This window comes from Callithrix jacchus, chromosome 13, assembly GCF_049354715.1.
Source record: "Callithrix jacchus isolate 240 chromosome 13, calJac240_pri, whole genome shotgun sequence".
NCBI classification, from domain to species: Eukaryota; Metazoa; Chordata; class Mammalia; order Primates; family Cebidae; genus Callithrix; species Callithrix jacchus.
Window position 1 is genome coordinate 51,149,414 of NC_133514.1, and position 25,890 is coordinate 51,175,303.

General features: G+C 41.1%; 1 long non-coding RNA gene across 2 annotated transcripts in view; it reads right to left on the reverse strand.

Moving 5' to 3' along the window:
• Window positions 1–15,050: 15,050 nt before the first annotated feature.
• Window positions 15,051–25,890, reverse strand: part of LOC144578994 (uncharacterized) — a 58,821-nt gene continuing 47,981 nt past the window's right edge. The window contains exons 2-3 of one of the 2 annotated variants that reach the window (XR_013525706.1): window positions 16,777–16,870; window positions 15,051–16,597 (exon numbers count right to left, since the gene is read on the reverse strand). This is a non-coding gene — a long non-coding RNA (uncharacterized LOC144578994). Of the gene's footprint in view, window positions 16,871–25,890 lie in introns of both variants that reach the window. The other variant, XR_013525707.1, reaches the window with a different exon arrangement.

The following is a 25,890-nucleotide window of genomic DNA, read 5'->3' on the forward strand; positions in this document are numbered from 1 at the left end:
TGAATTTCAAATTAAGAAGGCTTGTGTGGTGCTTCTTTTCAGTTGCTACTCCTTACAAGTATTAGCTGTCACCAGTTGCAGGAGGTAGGAGTGCATTACTAACCAGGCAACAGAGCCATTCTATTTTTCAAGGGTTATTATTTTAAAATTCTGGCATCCATCTGTTAACTTTATCACACTAAATTCCTTAGCAAAGCCTTAAAGCCACGGTTCTCAGAAACCACGAAATGAGCTAGGCTCTCCACATCTGGCTCCCTGCCCACCCAACTACGGCTCCTCCAGTAAGTCTGAGTTGGTAACTCTCAGTTGTAGCTATCTCAGCAAGTTGGGTTTTTGGTTAGCCTTTCTAGCTCTATTGGGTGGATTTTATTTGTTTGTTTTCAGTTAGTCTTGTTACCGTTTCCAGTCTCTGACTTTCTCTCCCGTGTGACCATTGCCTGAGGCCTTCCCACTGTGCTCTGAGCTGGGGCCATGTGAACAAGGTCACATGGACAGTCCCTGTCTCCATTTCTCCTCACTTGACTCTCAAGTCCACAGTCATGTTCGAACCACGCACCCGAATCGACAGTGGGTGCGTTGCTGCACTGCAGGGAGTGGGAGAGCTGTGGCCAGAGAAGGAGAATGGAGGAGATGTCAGGTGGGATGAGCCCTCTTGTCTGGTCACGGGTGCTGAGTATCAACCCAGTCCAGTCATGACAGGAAAGGGGCACAGTTGGTGTCTTGTGTGCTTCCCTGAGCTTAGGTGAGCTTCCTAATGCCCTAGCACACCTCTGGGATCAAGAACACAGGCTTTGAAGCCACATAGACCCCCAATCCAAAGCCCAGCCCTGCCGCTTGGCTGATGGCATGATCTCTCTCACCTGCGTGCAGGCTTACAAAGGAGGTCAAGGCCAGGCAGGTAACGTAGAGGAAGCAGAGGGCCAGGCGGGGAGCTGGCAGAACAGAGAGTTCATTGGGCCACATCAACTCCTGCCACGTGGCAGTGTAGTCTCGTTTTTTTCTTTTTTAGGACAGCCAATTTTTATTTAGATTTGTTTACATATTTGTCCTTTCCATTAGTCTTAATTTTTTTATTGCCCTTTCCATCTATTATTATTCTTTGCCTGAAAACCCCATGTTGGTATTTCTTTAGTATAGGTCTGCTGGAGCACAATTCTCGCAGTTCTTATTTATTTGAACCTGTTTTTATTTCACCTTTATTTTTTGAGTAAATTATTGGCTGGATATAGAATTCTAGCTTGGCAGTCATTTTCTTTCAACATTTTGAAGACGTTTTTTGGCTTCCGCTCTTTTTGTTGTTGTTGAGAAGTCAGCTTTCATTCAATCTTGTTGATTTGTTTAGAAGTAATGTTTCCTATTCTCTCGTGAAAGACTCTGCTGCCACACCACCATATTCTTCAAAGAAAATCAGAAATCTGAGTTTTTGGGTGAATTCTCCTGTTTAAAACAATTTGGCACAGATAATTTGAAAACATGCTTAAAAAACAAAACAAAACCATGGGCTATTTCCCTCCCATCAGCAGCATGTAAGCCTCAGTTCCTTCAGATGTAAAATGGGAATAATAATAATCCCTAAGCCCCACAGGCTTATGCATAGAGTCTGTGAGATGACCTATGGAGCTGACAAGTGTGAATTCTTGGCACATGGTCAACAATCTCTAAATGAGGTTTTTAATATTATTTTGGTTATTATTTGAGTTAATCACAGTCAGAGGAACCAGCAATCCAACAAGGACTTAATGATGCATTCTGAGCCAATCAAGTCTTTCCTCAGTTTGGATTTTAAATACTCTGGAATCCAAAACCATTTTGGGGGACAGGAGAAACATGAATTGGATTTCAAGACACATGCATTCATTTGACACGTGTGTTGGAGACCTGCTGTGAGTGGAATCTAAGAATACTGTGGTGAGCACAGTGGGGCAGTTTTTCCACAGTGCTCTTGTTACTACATAAGCCAGATGTGGCTGCAGGGCCACCTTTTCATCATCGCCTGTGTTTCTGAGTGCTTTCGGGCAGCTTAATTTTAAAACTGGGTATTCGTCACACAAATAACATGCATGTGACCTATTGGTAATTATATACCACTTTCTCCAGGTTCTAAAACAGAAATCTAACAGCTCTCAATAACCATACGAAATCTCCCTCTCCCTGCCCCTGCACCCTGTTGAGTGATTCTCCTGATTCCCAGTATGATTGTGCGACTCTTCTTTGTTCACCGGCCACGTCATTGGAGCTCAACTAAAAACCAGAACTAATCAACCCTTCGAGAGCTCTGGGAGAGCCCTGTGCCTTCATGAGCAGGGTGCTGGCTGGCTGCTACTGACCACCCTCCAAAGTGGGCATTTCTCTGAAAATCCAGTAATCTGAATGTTTTAGTACAAATTATGTTGATTACTAGTTCTAATAAGGCCTTAAATGAGACAAAAACGTAGAATTGCCGATTTACTCTGGACAACTAATTAGGAGGGCAGGCGACGTTTGATGACTAACATGTTAAAGGTTTTATAATATTCTAGTTCAATGGGATATTTGTGTGCAATTAGTATTAGTGATGCAGATTTCAACATACAGCTTCAGAATGTGCCTGAATTAAAAGACAAGGAGGTGACACGCTCATTTTGACATATAGTAAGTCCTCTGAGAGGATGTAGCAGTGCTGTTGAACTTAGATACCTGCCATGTGCCAGGTCTATGGTATGTACTGAGGACATACTGCTGCATTCCAAATAAAATTATTAAGTGATGACTCAAAAATGTCTTTGTCGAGTGGAAGAGGAGAGGTGTGGACTCTGCTGTCCACTCCCTTGCCCTAGCCCAGGCACTCTCTTCTACTGTGCATTGGAATAATAATCAGGGAAGCTTTAAAAAAACCAATCTGGGCCACACTTTGGACCAAGTAAATTAGAACTTTGGGGGCTCAGTCACTGTCACGTTTAATTTCCAAGCTCTCAAGCTGTACATTTAGCTTTAAGGAGCATGGTTTGCTACTCCTGGGGAGTTACATGTGTGGTCATGCTTTGCCAGGGATTTGGAATCTAGGCTGGTTTTGTTTGGTGTGGGTGGGAAGCTTTGGGGTCAATGGAGGGGAACTGTCGCTGGTGGCAGGGAGAAAGGAGAGCAACCCAGCTCCAGTTCCCTACGATGCACATGGCATCAATGAAATGCTTTCAATGCCCCCAATGTTACAGAAATAAGGGAGAACCACTATTCTGCAGCCACTTTTCTGCATAACATTTATTTTCACTGTCGCTTAGCTTATTATTTCCATAAGTGATTTTCTAGGACCAGGAAATGACTTTGTTATACAGAATGTTTTTTAATATTGGGCATGCTGCCCCATGCTGGTCTTCCTCAGGCTGTTCTCCATCTGTGAATGGTGCCACTGGCCCATCAATGATACCATCCGTACTCCGGACCCTCCACCTCAACACTCATCCTCATTCTCACTCCTGTCATACTCTAGTGCAGTCATCCCAAACTGCAGCCGCCTAGCTAGTCAGGCTGGAGAAGGTCCTTTCAGGGTGTGAATCCATGTCATGTCCCCAGCATCTTGTTGGGTTTTTGGACTTCTAGACTAGAAAAGTCATTTCTGTGGATTGGCTCTGATGGGGCCCTGCCACCTCTGCTGGTCCATCTCCCAGCCCCTCCCCTCACTCTCTGCATGCTTTTCCTTTTCCTCCCAAATGCCTTGTTTCTTCCTCCTCAGGAAAGGAACTGTGGCAGAGGAGGTAACTCCTCATGCAAATATTCCATGGGATTTCCTTATTTTTCAGCCCCTTGCAGTCAGGTCTGGCTGCGCTACTGGTTCTGGCTGCAGTGTGGGAGAGGTGTGACCAATGCTGAGAATCCTCCTCCACCTGCTCTCTTCTCACGCACTGTAACCTAGCGGGCCTTTGCCAAGGTGGCAGGGCTGCGAAGCAGAAGCAGCCTAGATTGGATCAAGAGCAGATGTCCCAGAGAATTGTGAATAAGTGAGACATTTTGTGTATGCTTTTTTCTCACTCCAAGTACAATGTGCTATGTTTTTGTTGGTGGGCAACCTTTCACACATTAGTCAAGGACTCAGGCCCCTTTTTTCTTAGAAATCCACTGTCCCTTGGTACCTCAGAGTCCCCACTAGCAAATGAAGAAAGAATGGGGGAACTTCAGGTGAGCTCCATAGGCCAGCCACAAATCATTTTTCCTCTTCCCTCTTCTCACTGTTAAAGTCAGGCCTGAGAAAGCCTCCATACTTCCATACTTGAGTCCTTATGGACGAACTGTAAGCTAACTTAGCAGGTCAGAAAACTGAAAACCTGAGCTAGGAGAACGCTTCTGTAACAACAGCTTAGTCTTAGCCAATCCCAGCATTAGGCTTCAGCCATTCACAGGTGGCCAACTGTTTAAACCATGTTCAAATAAGGCAAACACCACACTGTAACCACTCTGGCTGTTTCTGTGCTTCCCTTCTGTTTTCTGTAAGTTGTCACTTTTCTTTCCAGAATTTCTCTGATTTTGCTGTGATGCTGGTGGCTGCCCAATTCGAGAATCATTTTTATTTTCTTGCTCAATTGAACTCTGTGGAATTTAATTTGTGTAAAGTTTTTCTTTTAACATCACTGATCAGAGCTTGTCCCTCTGCTGTGGTGGGCTAGCTGCACCATCTGGAGCCAGCAGTGTGATCCAGAATCTACTGTGCATTTGCTGCTGTATGATGGGGCCCCTTAACCTTCCCTCCCCAAGAGCATGTGCCTGCACATTAGGACGTCCCCAGTCCCAGCTACGGAAGCATGGGTGGAAGACCTGCCTAGAAGTTCTGTTTGTTGTCTAAGAATCCATAGTGGGTGCTGACACTGGAGCTGTCTCTAATTTCAGATCCATCTCTGCCCAGCTCCAGGGGTGTGGCCTATCAAGCCATATCCACACAGGAGGTAACATATGCAGTGAACAAGAGTCAGGAGACACGAAAGAGAACCTAATGCATCAATGTCATTGAACCTGTCTCCACAATCAGAATCATTTAAAGCTTCCATCACATTTCACATGCTTACAGACTAGCATTTTTTTCCCCCTAGGAAAACTTAACTGCGCATTTTGGTTAGGATCTGGCAATAATTTAATCTAAATGGCTGAATTTTTCCAATGGAGATCTCAAATTCAAGATGTTAGCTTTTGGAAGGGGACTCAAGATGGCGCAGTGAGAACAACCCAGGATTGAAGCTCTTGGTGAATGCGTGGAGAGGGTGAATCAGGGCCGCATTCCCAGACGGATCTTTGTTGCCCACATAATGGGGATATTCCCAGGTATAAAAGAGATGCGGGACGCCAGGCAGAGGCTTTGGCTGGCGCTGTAGTGCAGTGGCGCTACACAGTGCTCCGCACAAAGCGCACTGGTCGGGGTGCCCTGTTGAACTGGCAATCTGAGACTTGAGAGGGCTTGAGACTGAATGGGACCTGGACAGTGAGCCAGACCAGGAAATTTCAGGGAAACAGTGTTTGGGGTAGTGCAGTGGGCAAACAAAATGGCAATTCCAAACGCTCCAGGTGGAGAGGTTCCCTGAAGGCACAGCTGAACCCAGGACGGTGCAGCTCCGTGGGGGAGGGGCGTAAGCCATTACTGAGGCAATCCGCCCCTACTGAGGTACACGCCCATTGCTGACGCAGCCTGCTGTTGCCGAGGCAACCCGCTACAACAGAGAGACTCCGCCGCAGGGCGTAGCCCATGGCAGCAGGGTGGAGACTGCAGCAGCAGGGCAGAGCCTGCAGAAACAGGGTGAACCTCACACCAGCAGGGTGGAGCCTCGGCAGGCAAATAGTGACTAGACTGCCTCCTAGCTGGGCAGGACAGCACAACCGACACTCACAAAGAAAGCCCCAACCCCCCAGAGACAGAGCATCTGAGAAAAAAAGGGTTTTCTTAAATGAGTTTTGCTGCAGCAGAATTAAACGTAGCAGCCTAACAGCCCTGAATGAACAACAGAGCTCACAGCTCAGCACTTGAGCTCCTATAAAGTACAGACTGTCTCCTCAAGCAGCTCCCTGACCCCTCTATATCCAAAAGACTGACATTTGGCAGGCATCATTCTGGGACAAAGATAGCAGAAAAAGAAACTGGTAGCATCCCTCACTGTTCCGCAGCTGCTATAGGTGCACCCCAGACAAGCAGGGCCTGGAGTGGACCTCAGCAGTTGTACAGTGGAGGGGCTAGACTGGTAGAAGGAAAACCAAGTAACAGAAACACTTCATCATCAACAATCTGCGTGTCCACTCAGAGACCCAATCGAAAAGTCAGCAACTACACAGACGACAGGTGGATAAATCCACAAAGATGGGAAGAAACCAGCACAAAAAGGAGGAAAACACCCGAAACCAGAACACCTCGCTTCCTAGAAAGGACCAAAACTCCTCACCAGCAAGGGAACAAAGCTGGATGGAGAATGACTGTGATGAAATGACGGAATTAGACTTGAGAAGGTGGATAATGAGAAACTTTTGTGAGCTAAAAGAATATGTATTAAATCAATGCAAAGAAACTAAGAACCTTGAAAAAAGATTTGAAAAAAGAATCGAGGAAATGATAACAAGAATGGATAACTTAGAGAGGAATATGAATGAATTAAAGGAGCTGAAAAACACAATACGAGAACTTCACGAAGCATGCACAAGTTTCAATAGCTGAATTGACCAAGCAGAAGAAAGAATACCTGAAGTCGAAGATCAACTCAATAAAATAAAACGAGAAACCAAGATCAGAGAAAAAAGCACAAAAAGGAATGAACAAAGTCTCCAAGAAATGTGGGACTATGTGAAAAGACCCAACCTACGTTTGATAGGTGTACCAGAAGGGGACGAAGAGAATGAATCCAAGCTGGAAAATACTCTTCAGGACATCATCCAGGAAAATTTCCCCCACCTAGCAAACCAGGCCAACACTCAAATGCAGGAAATACAGAGAACACCACAAAGATATTCCGCAAGAAGAGCAACCCCAAGGCACATAATCGTCAGATTCAACAAGGTTGAAATGAAGGAGAAAATACTAAGGGCAGCCAGAGAGAAAGGTCGGGTCACCCACAAAGGGAAGCCCATCAGACTCACAGCAGATCTCTCGACAGAAACACTACAAGTCAGAAGAGAGTGGGGGCCAATATTGAACATTCTTAAAGAAAAGAACTTTCAACCCAGAATTTCATATCCAGCCAAACTGAGCTTCAGAAGTGAAGGAAAAATAAAATCCTTTGCAAACAAGCAAGTACTCAGAGATTTTGTCACCACCAGGCCTGCTTTACAAGAGCTCCTGAAAGAGGCACTACACATAGAAAGGAACAACCAGTACCAGCCATTCCAAAATCACACTAAATGCTAAAGAGCATCAACATAATAAAGAATCTACAACAACTGACAGGCAAAACAGCCACATAGCATCAAAATGGCAGTATCAAATTCACACATAACAATATTAACCCTAAATGTAAATGGACTAAATGCACCAATCAAAAGACACAGACTGGCAAATTGGATAAAAATCCAAAACTCATCGGTGTGCTGTATCCAGGAAACCCATCTCACATGCAAGGATACACAAAGGCTCAAAATAAAGGGATGGAGGAAGATTTACCAAGCAAATGGACAGCAAAAAAAAGCAGGATTTGCAATTCTCATCTCTGATAAAATAGACTTTAAAGCAACAAAGATCAAAAGAGACAAAGAAGGTCATTACATAATGGTAAAAGGATCGATACAACAAGAAGAGCTAACAATCCTAAACATATATGGACCCAATACAGGAGCACCCAGATACATAAGGCAAGTTCTTAATGACCTACAAAGAGACTTAGATTCCCACACAATAATAGTGGGAGACTTTAACACTCCACTGTCAATATTAGACAGATCAACCAGACAGAAAATCAACAAGGATATCCAGGGCTTGAACTCAGACCTGGAGCAAGAAAACCTGATAGACATTTACAGAACTCTCCACCCCAAATCCACAGAATATACATTCTTCTCAGCACCACATCACACCTACTCAAAAATTGACCACATAATTGGAAGTAAAGCACTCCTCAGAAAATGCAGAACAACTGAAATCATAACAAACAGTCTCTCAGACCACAGTGCAATCAAGTTAGAACTCAGAATTCAGAAACCAACCCAGAACCGCACAGCTTCATGGAAACTGAACAACTGGCTCTTGAATGTTGACAGTATAAACAATGAAATGAAGGCAGAAATAACGAAGTTCTTCGAAACCAATGAGAACGAAGACACAACATGCCATAATCTCTGGGACACATTTAAAGCAGTCTCCAGAGGAAAATATATAGCAATAAGTTCCCATATGAGGAGAATGGAGAGATCCAAAATTGACACCCTATCGTGAAAATTGAGAGAGCTAGAGGAGCAAGATAAAAAAACTCAAAACCTAGCAGAAGACAAGAAATAACTAAGATCAGAGCTGTACTGAAGGAGGTAGAGACACAAAAACCCTTCAAAAAAATCAATAAATCCAAGAGCTGGTTTTTTGGAAAGATCAACAAAATAGACAGACCACTAGCCAGACTGATTAAAAAGAAAAGAGAGAACAACCAAATCGATGCAATAACAAATGATAAAGGGGAAATCACCACAGATTCCACAGAAATTCAAACCATCATCAGAGAATATTACAAACAACTCTATGCACATAAACTAGTAAACCTGGAAGAAATGGATAAATTCCTGGGCTCCTGTGTCCTCCCAAGCCTAAACCAGGAGGAAGCTGAAACTATGAATAGACCAATAACAAGGTCAGAAGTCGAGGCAGCAATTAAGAGCCTACCACACAAAAAGAGCCCAGGTCCACATGGGTTCACAGCCGAATTCTACCAGACACACAAAGAGGAGCTGGTACCATTCCTTCTGAAACTATTCCAAATAATCCAAAAAGAGGGAATCCTTCCCAAATCATTTTATGAGACCAATATCATCCTGATACCAAAACCCGGCAGAGACCCAACAAGAAAAGAAAACTTCAAGCCAATATCCATGATGAACATAGATGCAAAAATCTTCAATAAAATATTGGCAAGCTGATTGCAACAGCAAATCAAAAAACTTATTCATCATGATCAAGTAGGATTCATCCCGGGGATGCAAGGCTGGTTCAACATACGCAAGTCTATCAACGTAATTCACCACATAAACAGAACCAAAAACAAAAACCACATGATTATCTCAATTGACGCAGAGAAGGCATTTGACAAAATTCAACAGCCCTTTATGCTAAAAACCCTCAATAAACTCGGTATCGATGGAACGTATTTCAAAGTAATAAAAGCTATTTATGACAAACCGACAGCCAATATCACAGTGAATGGGGAAAAACTGGAAGCATTCCCTTTGAAATCCGGCAGTAGACAAGGATGCCCTCTTTCACCACTCCTATTCAATATAGTACTGGAATTTCTAGCCAGAGCAATCAGGCAAGAAAAAGAAATAAAGGGTATTCAAATAGGAAAGGAGGAAGCCAAATTGTCTCTATTTGCAGACGACATGATAGTATCCCTAGAAGACCCCATTGCCTCAGCCCAAACAGTCCTGAAACTGATAAACAACTTCAGCAAAGTCTCAGGATATAAAATCAATGTGCAAAAATCACAAGCATTCCTATACACCAATAAAAACAGACTTAAAGAAAGCCAAATCAAGAACAAACTGCCATTCACAATTGCTACAAAAAGAATAAAACACCTAGGAATACAACTCACAAGGAACGTAGGGGACCTCTTCAAGGAAAACTACAAGCCACTGCTCAACGAAATCAGAGAGGGCACAAACAGATGGAGAAACATTCCATGTTCATGGTTAGGAAGAATTAACATCGTGAAAATGGCTATACTGCCCAAAGTAATTTACAGAATCAACGCTATCCCCATCAAGCTACCATTGACTTTCTTCACAGAACTGGAAAAAACCACCATGAACTTCATATGGAACCAAAAGAGAGCTCACATAGCTCAGTCAATTCTAAGCAAAAAGAACACAGCGAGGGGCATCACACTACAGGATTTCAAACTATACTACAAGGCTACAGTAATCAAAACAGCATGGTACTGGTACCAAAACAGAGATATAGACCAATGGAACAAAACAGAGGCACCGGAGGCAACACAACATATCTACAACTATACAATCTTTGATAAACCTGACAAAAACAAGCAATGGGGAAAGGATTCCCTGTTTAATTAATGGTGTTGGGAAAACTGGCTCGCCATGTGCAGAAAGCAGAAACTAGACCCCTTCCTGACACCTTACACTAAAATTAACTCCAGATGGATTAAAGACTTAACCATAAGACCTGCCACCATAAAAACCCTGGAAGGAAATCTAGGCAAAACCATCCAGGACATAGGAGTAGGCAAGGACTTCACAAACAAAACACCAAAAGCATTGGCAACAAAAGCCAAAATAGACAAATGGGACATATTCAAACTCCACAGCTTCTGTACAGCAAAAGAAACAGTCACTAGAGTGAATCGGCAATCAACAGAATGGGAAAAAATTTTTGCAGTTTACCCATCTGACAAAAGGGCTGATATCCAGGATTTACAAAGAACTCAAACAGATTTACAGGAAAAAAACAAACAAGCCCATTCAAAAGTGGGCAAAGGATATGAACAGATACTTTACGAAAGAAGACATATATGAGGCCAACAATCATATGAAAAAATGCTCATCGTCACTGGTCATCAGAGAGATGCAAATCAAAACCACATTGAGATACCATCTCACGCCAGTTAGAATGGCGATCATTAAAAAATCTGGAGACAACAGATGCTGGAGAAGATGTGGAGAAAAAGGAACACTTTTACACTGTTGGTGGCAGTGTAAATTAGTTCAACCATTGTGGAAGACAGTGTGGCGATTCCTCAAGGCCTTAGAAATAGAAATTCCATTTGACCCAGCAATCCCATTACTGGGTATATATCCAAAGGACTATAAATCATTCTACCATAAGGACACATGCACACGAATGTTCATTGCAGCACTGTTTACAATAGCAAAGACCTGGAATCAACCCAAATGCCCATCGATGATAGACTGGATTGGGAAAATGTGGCACATATACACCATGGAATATTATGCAGCAATCAGAAATGATGAGTTCGTGTCATTTGTAGGGACATGGATGAATCTGGAGAACATCATTCTCAGCAAACTGACACAAAAACAGAAAATGAAATACTGCATATTTTCACTAATAGGCGGGTGATGAAAAATGAGAACACATGGACACAGGGAGGGGAGTACTAAACACTGGGGACTATTGAGGGGGAAAGGGGAGGGCCAGTGGGAGGGGGAGGTGGGGAGGGATAGCCTGGGAAGAAATGCCAAATGTGGGTGAAGGGGAGAAAGGAAGCAAAACACACTGCCATGTGTGTACCTATGCAACTGTCTAGCATGCTCTGCTCATGTACCCCAAAACCTAAAATGCAATAAAAAATTAAAAAAAAAAGATGTTAGCTTTTCTTTTGTTGACTAAGTGTATCCTAAGGCAAAATTGGACAACCACAGCCGCTCCGACTTTGGAGATTTCCAGTACCAAGAACTTGACTTTGTCCTTTCTATCACATTTTTACATCTTTTGAAACATATAGCTGCTGTTACTGATATGCTATAACTGTATATAAGTCCTCAAATCTTAGGTAAATTCCCTTTGTATTATGTATTTAACAAATAATTTTAATAAGACAATGAATCTATGCCCCCTTGAATCGTAGATTCTGTGAGCTCTCAGCCAGCATTGCCATACTTTATAAGAAAATGAACACTGGTGGGATTCCAAAAGCCAGTGTATGTGTCATGACTGCTGGTGGGTCCCCTATTTTCCCTGTAGTTGTAGGAGACAGATGAATTTTCCAGATAGTACCAAAAGTGTAATCCTTTAGATAAGCAAAAGTGTTCTGTGAGGATGTTTAAGTATCAATGAATGCCCATTCCTTTTGGAATCTGCTGTGATTCCAAAATTTTATGCATGTTGGCTTTAAAAGGATAAGTCAGTAGGAGTTGCATTTGGCTGCCAGTAACAGAAAACAAGGAGCACAGTGGCTTAACCATATGAAGGATTTCTCATTAATACCCATCTACACGTGGCAGTCTATGCTGATATGATAGTTTCACAATATCATCAGGGATCCAAGTTCTTTACAGCTTTCCTTTCTGCTGACCTTGGTCTTCATGTTCCCAAGATGGCTGCTGAAGCACCAGCCATCACATTTTTCATTCCAAGGAGGAAGAAGGGAAAAGCCAAAGGGCAAACACACTATTAATCATCTAAGCCAGTGCCGTGGGTGATATCCCTGTCCATTTTCTCAGTCAGAGCTGTGTCAAATTCTCATTCTTAGCTGCAAAAGAGGCTGGCAAGTTAAATCTGAGCTAACCATACAGCAGCCCCTGCAAATATTGGTTCCCTGTTGGTACAGGAGGAGGGGAAAAGGGCGTCTGGGTAGGCAAGTAGAGATATTTGTCTCCTGAACTTCTCAGAATTGTCAATATGCTAATGTGCATTGTGACTTGTTCATTTCCAGGGCTCAAATTGTGACTGAACTAACTCTGCTGTCCTTGATGCCTCTGGAATCCACTTTAAGAAATCCTGCATCTGTTACAAGTTTCTTATAGAAATCTCATGTAAATCTCTGTGTTTCACAGTAGGTGCCCATGGACCATTCACAATGTAACTGATATTACATGTTGGAGAAGAGCTGAGACAAGTGTTGTAAAGTGACTTGGAAGCCAATCTCTGGGACTAGACCCAAGTTTTTGGATGTGGGTGATGATCCTGGTACAGCTCACATTAACCTTATCTGCCCATATATCAAGCTTTCCTCCTGGTTGTGCTGAATATGTGCTTAACCAGTGCTGTCCTTGTTCCCAGAACTCCCCTTGATAGACTGTTAGGGTGGCAATGTGGGGATGGTGCAGCCAGAACCTGCCCAAGGAAGCTTTCTTGGCTCGTTGAATGCCTGCATGAACTCAGGACCTGCCCCAGTGACCTCCTTCCTGAGGAGCTTGATGTAGCCAGGAGTTATTTCTTGCTCACACGTCATAACCCAAATGGTCTCATTTCTATTGCATATTGTGAGGGAAGAATGCCTTTGATATGATAAAATACCACTTTTGAGTTTGCTGATCTCACCACTGTGAACTTTAGTTCTCTGCATAAGATGCCATTTGCCATCTGTGTCCTCAGATTTCATTGGCTCCGTGTGTGGCTGGATGGGAATCATTTATGTGGGAAATTCTCCATCACAGGGCAGTTAATGCACCCATGACATCATTGTGAGATTGGAGACTAGGGTGATGATCCAGCTGCTCAGCACCTACTGGCTGGCAGACAGCACAGCTGTGGCCAGGAGGTGCCAGCACTGATCAGGGGCAGTGGTGATGGGCCCAGGTGTTTCCAGTGAGAATTTGATGTGAATGAAGCACATTACAAAGTGGTCCTAATTCAGCATGGTTGCACTATTTCTATTTGGAAGTGTTTATTTAACACCACATTTGTTGCAAATTACACATATCTCAAAACCTGTATAGGATCCAAATGTTATCAGGGAAAAGAGCCACTTCTAGCAAGTTGTTTTGTTTTTAGTAAATTTCTAAAATCAACATTTTAGATAAATTGTTTATTTAAAAACTTTCCTCTATGACCTATAATTGGGATTGTGTCTGAACTGACAAATAATAACATAATTACAACTGTTAAGTAGATTGAAACAGAAATAAATGTATTCCTTAGTTTTGGCTAGTTTGCATGAAAATGCTAATTGTATTTGCATATAAAGAACACTAATTACTAAGACCTAAACCTAAAATTGTATTTTCCTATGTTTAACAAGCTGAATTGCTTATTAACATCAACAAAAATGGATGTTTCTCTCGAGAAAAAAACAGTTATAAGAGTAGTTCTTAGAACAACAAAGAGACTGTCTGCAGAAGACCTGACAAGCGTCTCATAGGGTGAGCAGAGGTATTGTCTGTAGAGGGTCTCTTGGGGATGTTTAATGCCATAACTGGATGTGTCTGTTATGGTCTTCTAGGGATGCTTAATACCATACCCAAGTTTGCTTCTGAGGTTATGATCAGTGGAAAGTCCAGTTGAAAATTGTATTAGCTTCCTGTGGCTGCTGTAAGAAACTACCGCAAACATGATGGCTATGACAACAGCTTTAAGGTTTCTGGAATCTCCAAATTAATGTCACTGGGCTGAAATGAAGACCAGCAGAGGTTTGCTCCCCCTGGAGGCTGAAGGGAGAATGTGCACCTTGTCCCTTCCATTTTCTGGTGGCTGCCGCTATTCCCTGGCATGTGGCCACCTTTCTCCAATCCCTGCCTGCATTGTCCATGGCTTTCTCCTCTTACTGTGTCAACAGCAAGTCGGAGGGTGTGTCCATGCAAAACCCCAAATTCTGGGAACTCTTGAAACAAGAATTCCTACAGAATTTCAAGAGCAGATCAGAGCAGACCTGTAGATAAACCACTGATACCTGGATGGGCAGTTTGCTCCATGCCTGTGAGTGAGCAGGTCCTGGGAAAGATGGGCTGATTCTGAAGCCAGGAATTTAATGAGTTTCATTAACATACTGAAACTTTGATAACACTGCTTCCAGTAGTCTTGGGATTCAAATCCTGGAGGAAATTTCCCTAGGTGGTTTTATGTTGGATCAATTGTCATTTCTTTATGTGGCAACTTTGGAGAATCTTTGAGAGTCTCTGAGGCCATTTCATAATTCAGAGGTATGACCTTGGGCACTGTGCTATTTTATGGTGACTAAGTCATTTGTATGAAGATAAATATTAATATTGAATGAGAAGAAATGCAATTTTTAAGAGGATCTAGAAAAAATAAATTGAAAACTCAAACAACTTGTAATTCAGGATATAAAAAGTCTATCTTATTGATAAAAAGCACTAATTCACTTTTCATACAATGAATACTTTTACTTGTGCAAGATAGTTTGATTTCATTAAACTATTATTACTTTCTAATTGCTATATAATCATTAAAAGGGATTAAAATTATTTTTCATTCTATGTCTTAATTTGTTCATTTTTTATTTGCTATGTCAGTTGGTGTAATTTGTAAAATGTTTCATGGTGCTATGCATATGTATTTAGTGATCCATTTCTCGATGTTGATAAAAGTGTACTTTATGTTCATTCGAAGGATGAAAAGCACAGGGAAAAAACTTTGCACCCAAATCATTATTATGTGATGATGCATTTATAACAAGAGATGTGTTATTTGGCCTTTAACCACTCCTCCTGATTGTCAAGAAACTGACGTTATTAGGCTGTTTCCTGATCTTCATTCGGTAGCCAGTTAGCATAGCTTTTTCTATGCTAGTGGCTTAAGTACATTTTGATGACAGAATTGGCTTAGTACCCAGCAGAAAGAAAAGCCATCCAATTTATTTGTACATTGATCTCCTTTCAGGAACTGTCTATAGATTTAGAGGGTAACAGCATTCAGGGAACCACAGTGATATTGTTTAGAACCATGAAACTTTAAACTAGAAGACTCCTAAGAAAGTATGTCTTCCAAATGTCTCATTGATAGCATGAAAATCAAAGACTACTTTTCTGGTCATTTAGCTAATTAATGGAAGAACCCATACTAGAATTCAGATTTCTTAGCACATTTATGGTTCCCTGTCTTCACCCTGTGTTTTATTATTAGGGCGGAGGAGTGTTTCTTAAGCACTAGGCCATGGCACTCTGATGTATCCTGTATCATTCACAGGACTGTTGCCTGATTTACATCACATGAATTTATACTGCTCCAGTCAGAGAGATAGTCTTCAGTAGTGTCTACTGGGAGGAATTTGAGCTGAGCTGTTGTGGGGAATGACGTGGAGTCAGGTAGGCTTGCGGCGAGTAGTAGCATTTCCAGCTCAAGCCCAGGAGAGCTTGGGTTTAGTCAGGACAAGCTGAGATGCAGCAGAAATGAGTTTTGGTCAAACTGGTGCCTGGATGAAGGGTGGCTGACAGGGAAGGGGAGAATGGCTTTGTTTTTCCGGGCATTTTTTTGTTGTTGGGATGACAGCATTGCAATTTTTGATGTTTTGTTTGGGGTGATTGTGAGTTGTCTGAGCCTTTCCAGTGTGCCACCAAAAATTCTGATGCTTGAAAATGTGATAAGAAGACAAATCAGAGAACTATAGAGTGAGAACTGGGCTGCGATGACCACTCAGACATCTTCCTGTGCTGACAGCCTATGTGTTTATGATTCCTAGGTGTGGCAGTAGGGACTATAGGGGCGCTGTAAATAAAAATGTGTTAATTACAGTGATTATTTAACTAGCCCTCCAATTCCCTCAGTATATTAGAAAAAAAAGCCTTATCTACTATGCATATCATTTCAATGGACACTGTCAGTGGTAGTCAATACTAAAACCCATGTAGGCAGGTTGTGGCAGATTCAGACGTTTGCAACACGTTCCAAATTCTGATGTGATGGATTCATTAAAGCAGGATATGAGCTTCTGTTTTGGGTTGGTCTGACTTCGAGAGGCCTGATCAGTTCTTCCTTGGATGAATGTCATCCATCAACAGCAATCATGTTAACAACTTACTGAAGGAACAAAGGGCTCGTTATAACAGGAGTTTTTAGAGAAACAGCCATAAGAAAGGCTTGTTTAAGCCAACATGTTGAACTTATGCATTCCAAGAGGCTCTTCACTAATTAGCTAAGTGAATCTGGGAAAGGGTATCCAAGTTCCCTCGTTCAGAAAAGGCTTTTGGCAGAGATACCTTCCAAGGTAACTGGTGGCTCTAACATTATGTTGTTCAAGGAGATCATGGTGGCTTCATGAAAAATGTTGCCTTCAGCCATAGCAGACAGTTCCTGAAAAGAAGGAAATCTAATGAATGTTTTTCTTGGTGGTGGTGGAGGGGCTAGTTGGCTCTTGAACAACCCATTCTTTCATCCTTTCAAGTTTAAAAACAAAACAAACCTCAAATAAAAGTCAAACTATACATTTCAGGGGAATATTTATATTTTAGCCCAGGTAGTTCTTATGAAAGATTAGAAAAATGCTTAATACCAACAGAATTATTAGCTTCACTCTACACATGCTTTTTAAAAAGCCCCCTCCACGTAGGTATCCATTTGCGTTTTCTCATTCCAAGTGTTGCTTATTTATGATTTGTCCCATCTTTCATGGGCTTACCTTTGACCACCTTAGAACCTCCAATTGGACTTACAAGATTTGATTTCTCTGGTAAGCTTGATGCTGATGTAAGTTGGTCTAGATACTTCTCATGCCACTATTTTTTGCCATTGGGCTTGAACTTTTCTTTAATTGCATACCTTCCCTGATATAGTTTGGATGTTTGTCCCCTCTAAATCTCATGTTGAGATGTAACTCCCAGTGTTGGAGGGGGGCCTGGTGGGAGGTGTTTGGATCATTCGGACAGATCTCTCGTGAATGGCTCCGGCCAGCCCCTTGGTGATGAGTTCTCACTCTGAGTTCATATGAGATCTGGTTGCTGAAAAGTGTGTAGCACCTCCCCCATGTCTGTCTTGCTCCCATTCTTGCCATGTGACATGCCTCCTCCCTCACTGCCTTCTGCCATGAGTAAAAGCCTCACTGGGAGTCAAGCAGATGCTGGCACTATGCTTCCTGTACAGCCAGCAGATCGTGAACAAACTAACTCTCTTTTCTTTGTAAATTACCCAGTCTCAGGGATGTCTTTACAATGATACAAAAACAGCTTAATACACTCACTCCCAATCCCGTTTAAGGATGATGTACGTGTCCTATTATGAAGAGAGAGACAAAGCAGCAGGATGGTTTTATAAGGCCCAAGGAAGTGACCTCTCATATAACAGTGAGGCCTCGTAAGAATCCTGGCCATCACTTTTCTGCGGGGAAATGCTCAGGGTAGTGTATCATTGGTAAAACTCGCCAGTCACCCCGGTGAACCCGAGCGCTGAGAGCCTGCAGTGGAGTGTGTGGAGCCTCTTCTTCCTGGCTGCTTGCTGCAGGAGGTCAGTGGTCAGGGCCCAGATTTGGCGCTGGGAAGAAAGATGTCTGAGTCTCAGCCCTGCCACCTCCTGCTGTGGGAAGTCATTTAATTTTTTGAGCTTCAGTTTCCTCCCCTGTAAAGAGGAGTAATAATATTTCACAACTCATAGAACCGTCAGGAGGATGAAATGAGATAACAGAGGACAAATACCAGCCTGGGGCCTAGGACAGAGTAAGCACGGACAAGCACAGCTACCATTATTGCTGAAGTTCTGGAATTTGGGATCTTGGATATCTTCAGGTGAAACTGAATTTCCTTGCGGTCCCCAGCACAGGTGCACAGTTTTTTCCTTTGGTTACTCAAAGGAAAAAACCCCAACTGTAAATCTGTCACATTTTCTGTTGATGCAACAGTTTTAGATATTTAAATATTCATGTGTTTGGCAAATGCATTAGGGCCAGAGTGATAAATCCGCAACATATAGATGGTTATCGGAGACATTAAAAGGAGACAGATGGTCTTTTGGGCATCAGGGATTGACCGAGTATGTATTAGTAATTCAGACTGTACTGTGTCATTAACTTTTAAGCCATTTTTTCTTTCCTTTCTCTATAGGCTGCAACACTAGGTATGCTGTATTGACGAGAGCAAAGTATAATGCAGATCGATATGATCAACTTTAAGGGGAACTGGGAGTACGGAGAATGTATGCCTTTAAACATTTGATTTTTCTTATAGCAGGAAGTAGCTTTATTATTTCAGTTATAGGTCAGCAGATACAAACATTATACAAGCAATTTGTTTTTGTGAGAAAAAAAATCTTTGGAGTATAAAGAAGAAAAAAATTTTCTATAGTCATTCCACTCCAACACATCACTCAAAATGTTTTGCTGCATTATTTTTCCAACATAAAATTTCTTCTGCATGTAAGGTTTTTCTGTTCTTTGTTATGGTGATATTGTATGCATTGTTGATTTTCTAATTTTCTTCTTTTTCACCTGTTATGTCATAAACATTTGAAACCCATTTTAATCTTAATTAATAATAATAATTATGGCTAACACTCATTGAGTGCTTACTAGCAGACACTATTTAACTAGTTGCATGAATTAATACCTTACCTCCTCGTAACAACCCTACCAGGCGGATCTATTACTATTCTCATGTTACAGGCAAGAAGAAAGAAGCCCAGAGAAGTTTCAGGAACTTGCCCATGTCATAGACAGGAGCATGCAACAGAGCGAGGATTAGCACCCAGGCAATCTGGATCCTGAGTTTGATTCTAACAACTACTCTAAATCATTCTCAAACAAATTATTAATGTTATGAGGAAATATTTTAAGCAGAGGCATTGACAATTTTCACATCGAATCTTGCCTATTAGTGTTGATATATCCATTACTTTGTAAAGTGCACAGCTCATAACAGGAGCTCCGTGCATAGTTTTTTTTGAATGAATGAATGAATTTCTAACTTGGATACAAGGCACTGGCAAAATACCATAGCAGATAAATATGTTGCACTGACTCAGTGAAATGTAACTGAGATAGAAAATGTTTTCCAAAAATGGTGGCAAAAATATTTCCCAACCTACTTGCCCTACCAGAACTTTGCTACTCCCCATTAAAATGTTGAGTCTGTGGCTGCTCTCCTTGAGTCTCAGTGGTTCTTTGTAAGTCAGCCTCATAGAGAGTGGGATAACTGATGCCATGTGACTTCCGAGGCTAGGGCAAAACAGATCAAATAGCTTCTGCCTCACTTTCACTTGGGGTGCTTGATTTTGGAACTCAGCCAGATTCTGGGTGGGGGCCAAGGAACTGTGTGGAGGGGCCTTGGGAATGAGTGTTCCAGCCCACAGTTGCTGTCATTCTCGAGACAGGTGAACACTGAGTCTTCAGATGAACTCAGCCCCAGGAGCTGCCCCAGTTGATGCCACATGCAGTAGAAATGAGCCAGTCCCTCTGAGCTCAACCCAAATACAGATTCATGAGGTCCATGAGTGCTTGCTTTTGCTTACCCTGGGTTTGGGGCTGCTTGTTACATAGTAATAGATAGTTAGGACATAAGGCTCCCTGCTCGTATTTACACATTTTATCTTTTACGAACCACTTAGTTAACTCAGCAGTTGGAAACCAATTTCTGGATTAAGACAGCATCAATTGACTTATAAAATCCTAGTATTTTCTTTAGACTTTACGATCACCTGCAGAAGAAGTAGATATATTCTCTGTCAGATAATTGTCTACTTTCAGTTAGACAATTGTCAATGTTTTAACTTCTAGCAAGAATTTACTTCCACTTTTAAAACAGAAATTTAGATTTGTGTTTGGGTGAGTTGAAAAATCATGATCATCTCATTATCGTCTCTTCAGTTAAAAGGACCAAATCCATACAAAGCGGCAGAAATAAAAACAGCAACAAATAAACATAAATGGAAAACTTTGAGCCGGAAATCTCAGAGGTTTGCTTTATAAGAATTGAAAAACGAAAATCAAGGATAATTTTATTTACTAATTTTATAGCTAGGTTGATTTAGGACTTGCTAGAAAAGTAGCAATATTATACTTTATTAATGTATGACTCTAGTTTTTCAATTTGTATCTGTAGTTATTTAAAATATAAATTTATTGTGCCCTGATCTTGAGAAGGATTCTATGTAAAATTGCTCAGAATCTTTACATACATCATCCCAATTAATTCTCACATAATGCCCTGACATAGTACTAACATCATTCCATTTTCATAGAAAAGGTCACTGAGTTTCATGGAAGTACAGTCATACATGGCTTAACAAGGCTTTGGTCAATGACAGACCCGTATGGGATGGTGGTCTCATAAGATTATGATGGAGCTGGAAGAGCACTAATCATCTAGTGACACTGTAGCCTTTCTATGTCATAGTGTGGCACATTATTCATGTCTTTGTGTTGATGCTGGTGTGTTACCAGTGGTATAACAGTATAGCACACACAATTAGGTTCCATATATAATACTTGATAATGAAATCAACTATGTTACTGGTTTATGCGTTTACTATACTATACTTTTTGTTATTTTAGAGTGTACTCTTTCTACGTATTTAAAAAAGTTAACTGTAAAGCAGCCTCAGGCAGGTCCTCCAGGAGGTATGCAGAAGGCACTGTTAACCCAGGAGATGGCAGATCCATGCTTGTTATTGCCCCGAAGACCTTGTGGGACAGGATGTGGAGGTGGAAGACAGTGATGCTGATGATCCTGACCCTGTGTGGGCCTACATGGGCTAATGCAAGTGGTGTTTGCATGTTAGTTTTTAACAAAAAACTGTTAGAAAAAGTAAAATAAATAAATAAAAGCTTGTAGAATAAAATATTTTTCTACAGCCATACAATCTGTTTGTGTTTTAAGTGTTATTACAAGAGTCAAAAAATTAAGAAAAATTAAGCTTATAAAGCCAAAAAGTTACAGTAAGCTAAGGTTAATTTAGTATTGAAGAAAAAATCCAAAAGAAATTTAGTGTAGCCTAAGTGTACAACGTTTGTAAAGACTACAGCAGTGCACAGTAATGTCCTAGCCTTCTCATTCACCCACCACTCACTCACTCACTCACTCAAAGCTAATTCCAGTCCTGCAGGCTCCGCTTATCATAATTCCCTCTTCAGGCATACCATATTTTATCTTTTATGCCTGATTTTTACTGTTCCTTTTTTATGTTTAGATATGTTTGGGTACACAAATACCATTGTGTTATAATTGCCTGTAATGTTCAGTACAGTAACATGTGGTACAGGTTTGTAGCCTAGGAGCAACATACACCTGTACTGCATACAGCTTATGTGTGCAGTAGGTTTTTCCATCTAGGTCTGTGTAAATGCACTTTTGTCATTCATGCAAAGACACAATCATCTTATGACACATTTCTCAGAATGTATCTATGTTGTTAATTGATGCATGACTGTATTTAATCACATTTTATAAGCAATTGATGCAGATCCTAATCTGGATAGTGCAGTGCAACCATTCACTACTACTAATGCAATAATATTCTTCGAAGCTGCAGTGGATGAATTAAAACCGGAAATTGTAAATGCCTGCTAGAGGAACTCATGGAGTGAAGTCATGAATGATTTTAAAGGCTGCTCCGGGATCAATGGAGAAGTCAGGAAAATCATTCGTGCAGCAAGACAAGTTGGTGGAGAAGGATTGCCGACATGCTTGCTGAAGTGGCAGAAGATACTGAAGGCCATCAAGAAGTGTTAAAAATTAGGAATTGGAAGAACTTGTTGAGTCTTCTGCAGAGAAAGATGAAGAAATGGAGCAGAACCAGCAATGTGGACATAACTGAAATGTGCTGAAGATCTGAGTGCAATGTTCTTCTAGCAGGTCTTGGCAAACAACAACAACAGCAGCAGCAGCAACAAAAAACCCTTCAGTTCTCAAGGATCCCCAAACATCAGCATTGTCTGCTCCTGACACCCAGGAAAAAATACATTGTCATGGCTCGATGCTCTGGGATCACCCAAACAAGGTGATCCTCCTGATGTATCATCGGAAGGGCAGTAGTAGCCTAACGACATGTCAAAATGTCTACGTCCTTTGCCACACTTCATGTCATCCCGTAGGCACTGTATCATCTCACATTACCACAAGAAGGGTGAGTGCAGTACAGTAAGATATTTCGATAGCGAAAGGGAGACCACAGTCACATGACTTGGATTACAGCATATTGTCTTAATTGTTCTATTTTATTGGTAGCTTTGGTTGTTAATCACATATGATGCCCAGTTTATAAATTAGACTGTATTTCCAGTATGTATGTACAGTAAAAAAATAGTATATATAGGGTTGTGTCCTATCTGCAGTATTAGGCATGCACTGGGGTCTTGCAACTATTCCCTGCAAACAGCAGGGAACTACCATACACATTTGGAAAGATACATTTTCTTCCATAAATCCACAGAAAATCAAGATGTTCATTGCTGAAACACCTTAAGGGCTCGCAGGATATCAGTAAAGAACATAGAGCCAGCTGCACGTTTTGGTGAGCCTACGGAGATCTTCTCTACCTCTAAGCTCTCTGGCCCTTTGTTGGGGTAAGGGGGGTGAATTTCCAAGGGCAACCAGGACTTCCTGGGGCTCCTAAATGCAAAGCTCTGATGTGGGGCTGTCAGGGCACCTGCTGTTCCTGTGGCTCCAGCTGCTCCCTGAGAAGAGCCCCCAGTAGCTCAACTCTTGGTACATGGAATATAGGATTGTCTTTATTACCGTGACTTGCTCTAGGTTTCAGGAGAAGGTTGGGCAAGGCCGTTAATGAACATATGCTTCATTTTCTGGCTTTGGTGTCCAGGCATCAATTTTCCTAGGTTTAACTATTAACTTAATGTTAAAGCAGATGCTGTGGAAGTTTGCCTGTATAACTGGTATGCTATGGAGGCCTGTCTGTGTTGTTATCCGGAAGAAATGGCCTGCTATATTACCTCTTGTATTTTTTTAAGTTTTTTATTTTTTGAGAGTGTCTTACTGTTGCCCAGGCTGGAGTGCACTCACACAATCATGGCTCACTGCAACCTTCACCTCCTGGGTTCAAGTGATTCTCCCACCTCAGCCTCCCGAGTGGCTTGGACTACAGAAAACATCATCACACCTAGCAAGTTTGCATTTTTTAGTAGAGACAGGATTTGACCATGTTGGCCAGGCTAGTTTTGAATTCCTGATCTCAGCTCATTCTCCTGGCTCAGCTTCCCAAAGCGCTAGGATTACAGACATGAGCAATTGCACCTTGCCACCTCTCGTATTTTCATCAATAAGTGAGTGTGCTTTAATCAAAGTATTTTGGTACTCATAGTAGTTTATTCCGTCTGTGTTTTGCTTCTTGATATTTTGTGCCCCAAAAGATATAGGTGAATGATTTCTTCTTAGAGAATTATCTTTGTCATTTAATTTGTTTGGTCATCAGTGTTACCCTATTTATCGTAAATATAGGCAGTCTGACTTTAGTTTTGTTTATATTTTCTATCATATATTTTATACTTGTCAATTTCTTTATTTTCAGATTTCTTTACCTTTTCTTGTAGTAACGTATAGCTGGTTTTGTTTTAAAATTACGTATTTCAGGCTAGGCATGGTGGCTCACGCCTGTGATCCTAGGATTTTGACAGGGCAAGGTAACAGGATCACTTGAGGCCAGGAGTTCAAGTTCAGTCTGGGCAACATAAGGAGATCCTGTCTGTACCAAAAAAGAAAAAAAGTTTTAAAGAAAAAAAGAAAATAAATAAAGTCAAATATTTTTGTCATTGATAAGAAATTCAGAACACTCATATAGCCTCTTGTAGCTTACTTGTCATTTATTTAGCAGGTTTGTTCACAAAAATATCAGAATATCATTGACGTGATGTATGTTTTACTTTATATTATAGTTTTCAGCTACTTTTCCTGTTTTTCTATTGTGCTGCTGGTCAAATTTCTTTTCTTTTTTGTTAATTTTGTAGATTGTTGCTTTATAGTTCTGATTATCAACTTATTACTAATTATTCGAGTTGAGCCTGTATTTCTTTATTAATAATACATGTTAAATAACGTTTTCTCATCAGTATCTTTTTTTTCAACTTTCATTCAGAATCAGGAGATGTGCAGGTTTGTTACAAAGGTTTATTGCATGATGCTGAGGTTTGGAATATGACTGAACTCATCACTCAGGTAGAAGCATAGTATCTGATAGGGAGTTTTTCAGCCCTTGCCCCCAGCCTTGTTTCCTCTAACAGTCCCCACTGTCTATTATTGCCATCTTTATGTTCATTTGTACTCAAAACAGGTGGTATTTGTTTTTCTTTTTTTTTTAATTTTTTTTTGGGGGGGGAGGAAGGCAGGAAGGGAGGGAAGAAGGATGGTAGGGAGGAAGGAAGGGATGAAGGAAGGAAGGAAGCGAGGAAGGAAGGAAGGAAGGGAGGAAGCGGGGAGGGAGGGAGGGAGGGAGGGAAGGGAAGGAAGGAAATCAAGCAATGAGAGACACATTGCCGACCTGGATCTAGAGGTTTACAAGTTGATTTCTTTTTTTTTGAGAGAAGGAAAAAAAAAAATAAGTAAAGGAGAGGAAGAAAGAAGAAGAGAAAGAGGGAGAGTAAATGGAAATATTGCTTTATTTTGAAAAAAATTGGGTATTAATAATGGTCAATCAATGTTTCATTTAAACTTATGGGTAGGTGTGATGTGGTATTGACAAGAATGTATATTTTGTGTATTTGAAGTGGAGAGCTCTATAAATATTTATTAAGTTTACTTGTTCCGGATCTGAGTTCGAGTCCTTGATATCCTCATTAATTTTCTGTCTCATTGAATCTAAGCCTCGTATCTGGGTGTTAGGATCGTTAGCTCTTGTTGTTGCATTGATCCTTTTACCACTATATCTTTGTTGCTTTAAAATCTATTTTATCCGATACGAGAATTGCAACTCCTGCTTTTTATTTATTTATTATTTATTTTTGCTCTCCATTTGGTTGGTAAATCTTTCTCCATCCCTTTGTTTTGAGTCTTTGTGTATCCTTGCATGTGAATCAGGTCTGGATGTAACATGCCGTTGGGTTTTGGCTGTGTCTTTTGATTGGGAATTCAGTCAATTTAAATTTAGGGTTACTGCCATTTGATTTTGACTGGCTGTTTTATCCATTCGTTGGTGTAAATTCTTCTTTATGTTGGTGCTCTTTACTTTTTGGTGTATTTTTAGAAAGGCTAATACTGGTTATTTCTTTCTGTGTGTAATGCTTCTTTCAGAAGCTCTTGTAAAGCAGGCCTGGTGGTAATAAAATCTCTGAGTTCTTGCTTGTTCATAAAAGATTTTATTTTTCCTTCAGTTGTGAAGCTTAGTTTGGCTGGATATGAAATTCTGGGTTGAAGGTTCTGTTCTTTGAGGATGTTGAATATTGG